This window comes from Mixophyes fleayi, chromosome 8 (genome assembly GCF_038048845.1).
Source record: "Mixophyes fleayi isolate aMixFle1 chromosome 8, aMixFle1.hap1, whole genome shotgun sequence".
In the NCBI taxonomy this organism is placed as follows: Eukaryota; Metazoa; Chordata; class Amphibia; order Anura; family Limnodynastidae; genus Mixophyes; species Mixophyes fleayi.
This window is the reverse complement of record NC_134409.1, coordinates 31,005,316-31,011,219: the sequence shown is the minus strand read 5'-3', so window position 1 is coordinate 31,011,219 and position 5,904 is coordinate 31,005,316. Positions and strand designations below refer to the sequence as shown.

At 38.3% G+C, this 5,904-nt stretch overlaps 1 long non-coding RNA gene across 1 annotated transcript; it reads left to right on the top strand.

Moving 5' to 3' along the window:
* Window positions 1-1,246: 1,246 nt before the first annotated feature.
* On the top strand, window positions 1,247-5,422 carry LOC142100044 (uncharacterized). Its single transcript, XR_012678668.1, has 3 exons — window positions 1,247-1,366; window positions 5,034-5,143; window positions 5,339-5,422. It is a non-coding gene; the product is annotated as an uncharacterized LOC142100044 (long non-coding RNA).
* Window positions 5,423-5,904: the final 482 nt, after the last annotated feature.

Here is a 5,904-nt window from a genome sequence, read left to right as displayed (position 1 = left end):
CAGCCGGAGTCATGATGTGTAAGGTCCTGCTGAAATGTGGAACCCTGTGATGTGGAACTTGTGGCAGACCCTAGAAAACGTTTCTGCTGAGGGCAAACTCAGGCAAATCACTGTGCGTGAAAAAATAAAGAAGCCTTGTCTATAGTCTTACAACAGGGGCTTACAGTCCTTCGGACACTCATTCTTCCTGGATTGTACTTTGGGAAAACATCTGTGGCTGCTCCTTGTGACTGTCTATTATTAGACTAGACTATTGTATAGTCATGTCCACACTGCATTGGATATACAACTGTGTAACATTAACAGTACTGCAGCATTTCCCACTTAATTCATCTTTTCCCATTTTAAACACATTTTTTACCGTCCGTGCAGCATAACGATGACCATGGCACTATACATTTCTTCTGGACTTGTCATTATTGATATTCATTTTCTAGGTGTAGAAATACACAAACAAATACATTGTAATATTATTCGGTTGTTAAAACACTACCAGCAGGTAAGAGAGTCAGTGCTTGCACATTGCTGATAAACATTTACACAAACTCTTCAGTCATTCATACAGCAAGAAAAGCAAATATGTCAGAGAAGCAATGTTTCAGTGTGTTTACAACCTAGTGGTAATGAAACTAATAATGCAATTCAGCAAACTGTCACGAAAACGCCTTTCCTGGGAAAAAGAAAATCTATTAACCTCAATCCAATCAAATTTATTTTGACGGGAGTTGGGTCTTTTTTTGTTTTTTTTAAAGAGAAAATGAAGAGCCGCCCAGTTCTGCAATTCATGGACAGAAAATGGTAGAAGCAGTGGTCGAAATGGTAATTTAGAAGTAGCGGCATGGAAAATGTAATAGGGATGTAAGTAAATGGAATTTGATAGTTTTAAAATGAAAGCAGTGGGAGAAGGGGTGGTATGGCATACCATCGTATACACCCCCACGTCAATGCATAGAAGCATCTATAAATTGCCCAGGTGAAAAATGGTTGAAACATATCCAAATTGATTGTGAGCTCATGGAATATTGTTGGAAGGTGGCCAAATTTGCCAATGGAAAGCATTCCTGGCAAGAGACATGTTCAGCGCTGCTAGTTGTCACTTTATTGTTATCAGAAATATAGATCATCTACATTCTTTTCAAAAGTGTATTTTTTACATTTATTATATAGTTTATTTTGCTTAAACACTAGCTCTGTTTATTATACTTGTCTCATGATTACTCACCCATTTACACAGGCATGGACTGGTCCCCTGGGGTACCAGAGTAATCACAGCCAGGCCCCTCTGGTTGCGGGATCCCTAGAGTGAGAGCTGAGCCGATGGACCACACCCAGTCGCAGCCTTGCCACCTGCCAATTCCGGACTGGGGTAAACTTATAATACCTGTTCCTGCCATTTTACTATACAGTATCTTTTGGAACCTGTTCTTATCCATGGATTTGAGTTATATTTGTTTATGTATTTAAATGAATAAGGGCACTTTGCTTAATACTTCCGTTGCTCTTTGTGAATGCAGTAGGATTCATAACACTGTGTATTCTTTATATACACACTGCATTCTTTATATACTACACTATGGTGCTAACTGTCCTTCGTAGGCTGACCACTCCGACTCTAGTGTCTGGGCTCGCCACTTTGATGGCTGGCCACACCCACTCTGATGTCATTTTAGCCCCGTCCCAGTGATGCAATGACACAAATGCATCATTTTACCTTGGAGGGTCGGCCAAAATGACGTGATTCTCTTAGAATTGCGTCAAGGAGGCAGCAAACTCTGCCCACTTCACTAGGAAGTGGGCAGATGTGCGAGAATGCCCTACTCTCCCAGGAGTTTGGGAGACCTACCCAGGTAGAGTGGGCAAGTATGAATATACCCTGCTGTAATAGTAAAGTTACAAGCTGACACACATTAGTAGACATATTTCATGCCTCCCAACTGTCTGATTTCAGCAGGTCAGTCCAGATTTTTGAGTTCTGTGTGGCTCAGGGACATGTTTGTCCCGTGGGTGGGAATGTTTCGGGAAGGGAGGCATGTAATGGGCAGCCTAGCGCTTTACAGAGTTAGTCAGTCCTCTGGGTTGATGGCCACGTCCCAGTTGTGCTGTGGACACACCCTCTTTGGAAGGTATACTTGCAATTTCCTTCCATGTTGTTTAACTATTCTAAATTACACTCCAGGTCTGGCGTCAGCATCACAGCAGTCGTTCCAGGGCATCTGCAGTACTCTCCTCCAAGTACTGGTAAATTTATTGATCTTGAAAAATCAATCCTGCTTCCTGGGTATCGATATTAAAGGAGATGTATAATGAGCATAAATCAAAGTGACAAATGTCCAAAAATAAAATATATTGTACAAGTTGAAATATATGTATGTTTCTGGTTCTTATATTAAAAATAAGCAGAATTGCGTGTTGTATATTGAGCATTTCAATGATGCTGTATATTATATTTAGATAAAAAAAAGATGCACTTCCTTCATCTGACCTCTCTTTGACCCAGAGCACTAAGCTCTGCTGGATTCTATTAGAGTGAAGGATAGCAGGCTCAGCCCAGAGCTGAACACCACAACCCCTGCCTGCACAACGTGGATTTACATGATACACTCTTGTATTCACTGTATCAGGTAGTAAAGGCAATAGGCCAAGTTATACTGCACAGCACAGAATCAAATCTTGCAGAAAATATGTGTGTGTCATAACAATATGTGTGTGCTTAGCAATTGTATAATAATGTTATTCCTATTCAGGGGATCCTTTACATTACCTTGGTTAAAGAGTTAACCTAGACATTTGAGGACCCCATAGCAAAATTTAGTAAAATAGATTCTATCAAACATACAGATCATATACTAAAATGAGATCCAACATAACAGAATACAAGAACTGTGTAATTGTCCATAGAGAGAACATCAGCTATTGAGGCAGAAGGAAATGGTGTAAGGAAAGACACTTATCAGTGGATAATATTAACAACTGCATATTAATACCTTTCATATAGACACACTTAAATTAACATAGCACTAATTCATAGGAAAGATAAGATCACAAACAATACATAAACACACATATACAGGTATAAGGGCAGAACTTCTCATCCTCTATCCGTTATGAGGTATTACAGTAAGTTATTTTGTCAGTATGAGAAAGCGTCTTTATACAGACAGTAAGTTTTGGGTATTGTAATTTAAAGGCCTGTATTGAACCTTCTGTAGGAATTCCAACTTGTATTTTAAATGTTAGTGACATTTACCTGAATGGAAATACCTATTTTAGGGGCTTATTTAGATCATACTTGAAACTTTATGTAAATCCCTTCTGTGAGATCCCGGAGACAAGTTCAAGTAACAACCGGGATGTGGGTGTGATGAGGGGATTTGTACTATTCATTTCAAAGTTGCATCAGTCAGCCGTGGGGACAGGGCTAAAATGACCTGATTCACTGCAAATTGCATCAGTGCGGCCCCCCGTCCCAACCGCTTTACTAGGAAGTGGGCCTGCTCTCCTGTGAAATACTCGAAATTCATGACTCTCCCGAACATTCACAGAAAAGTTTGATTTAGAGCTAGGATCAGATTCAGCTTCACACCTGGAAAAAAACATTTTGTGCTGTAGGGGCTGAATGGGAGTGTAAATTTTACTGTTTGCAACTCGTGAAAATTTGGAAAAACCGCATATTGGGTGATGGATGGTAACTTCAAAACGTGCCCAACATTATTTAGACAGATATACACCATCCATGCTATGGTTGGTACTAATGAACACACCAGACGTTTTGTGCCACTGGTTTATGGATTACTTTCCAGTAAAAGCCAGGAGTGCTATCAAAAGTTTCTAGAAGAACTCCAGGATTAGGCCATGGAATTTGACATCGACCTGGCACCACAATATATCCTCACCGATTTCAAGATAGCTGCAATAAACGCCATTCAGCTAGAATTTGGAACCTGCCAGCATAAATGTTGCTTGTTTCACCCGGGTCAGAGCCTTTACCGTAGCATACAGACAGCAGGATTAGCTCAGCTGTGTGGCACTGACCCAGCTTTTGCACTCCGCATGAGGCATTTGCAAGCCCTTGCCTTTTTGCCCCCGAACGTGATCCCAGATGCCTTTGAAGAATTGAAAAGACAGAACCGGTCATTAAATATTTTGAAGAAATTTATGTTCTTTGTAGACGACGCGAAAGAACTCACAGCCAATCTACAAGAACAGCACCGATGTTCCCCCCCAGAATGTGGTTGGTGCATGAAAATAATAGGTGGGCATCCTGTGAACAAATAATAAATTGGAAAGTTGGCATCGGCGTTGGAACAGTATATTGGGCGAGAAGAAGTTAGGTGTGTTCAACCTAATCATCTACTTCATTAAATAACAAAACACCACAAAAGCCCAAATACAGAAGGTGACTACCGACACTGGAAGGACACCGCCACGACGGGAGCCAAAAGAACGGGAAACTGCATTACAAACATGCATCGGCCAAAGGGAAACAGTGGACCTAATGACATATTTAAGAGGGATCACCTACCATTGATAAACAAGTTGGTTGTGCCAATACAATAAATGTAATGCAAGCTGGCCTCCCGAAAATTGCCTGTAAGTATGCACTTAGAGCAATGTTGACCGCTGCGCGACCAAAATTAACAGGCAATTGATGTTTTTTTGCTTAAAATGTTGTTTTTCCTGTAGGAAATAGTGTGCCTGAGGTGGTCTTTACACAAGTCTGGATGTCAAGCTGCCCTCCCAAAAATTGCCCGTAAGTTTGCACTTAGAGCAATGTCTGAGCACTGCGCTACCACATGTTACAAACTACCTTTTACTGCTAGTTTTATATTAACTGTGACCTTTTTCTACCTAGGAAATAAAGGACATGTTGTATGTTAAGAAGATGAGGGTGCTGAATAACAATTACCTCAGGCCTATGACCATTTCAACAATAGAAAGGATCTATAGAATACAGTGGATGCAAACTATTTAATGACCAAGTTAATTTTCTTAATTTTCAACTAAATTGTGTGTTTTCATTTTTTTGCTTATAGGTAAGAAAATACGCAGCAAATAAGCAAGTGTCTTTAAGATTACATTAAAGGATTCATAAATACACATGGAGAAGAATATGAACATAAAATTATTATCGAAGACAACTAGGGTGATTATATGTATTAGATTTGACTATGAAAATATAATAATTTTTTTTTCATTAAGTAAGACTGTATTTACTTTTAAACACATTTCCATTATTAGGACAGATATTAAATTGGATGAAGATTAAGAGCTTGTCTTATAGGATCCAATGTACAATAAAGAAGAATTACATTGTTATTATAATCTCTATTCCATACAGAAAACTATTGCAAAGACAAACTGGGGTCCATCACTTCTATCCATGAATATAACTGGCATATGGTGGAGTGATGACATAGGGTCTTTTATTTCCTAATCAAATGTAAGTACTTATCTTATAAGGGCTATGATATAACATATATATTTTTGTAGTTATGCTTAAAAGACGTTACAGACGTTACAGTGATTGAAGTGTTTTAAACAGGAAATTTACATATATTGTTATTATTTTCTATACAGTTTCTTATGCTAACAATGTCCTTTTTGCTTTTTGCAAAAATACAGTGTAAATGAAGAATTGAGAAGAACAGATTTGTCTGGCCAATGTATGTATGTGTATGTATGTGATCTGTGAATTGTACATTAACAACATTAAACCTACTGTTTTTAATAATGACAATATTAATAAATTAACAATAAATTACCACATATACAAAAGAATGTGTCTGTGCAATGCTTACGTGACAAAATGAACTATGTTTTAAATAATAAATAATTGGTTGTATGTAAAACAGTTAAAAACATTTAAATGTAAAAATTAGAAAGATTTATAATAACATGTATATA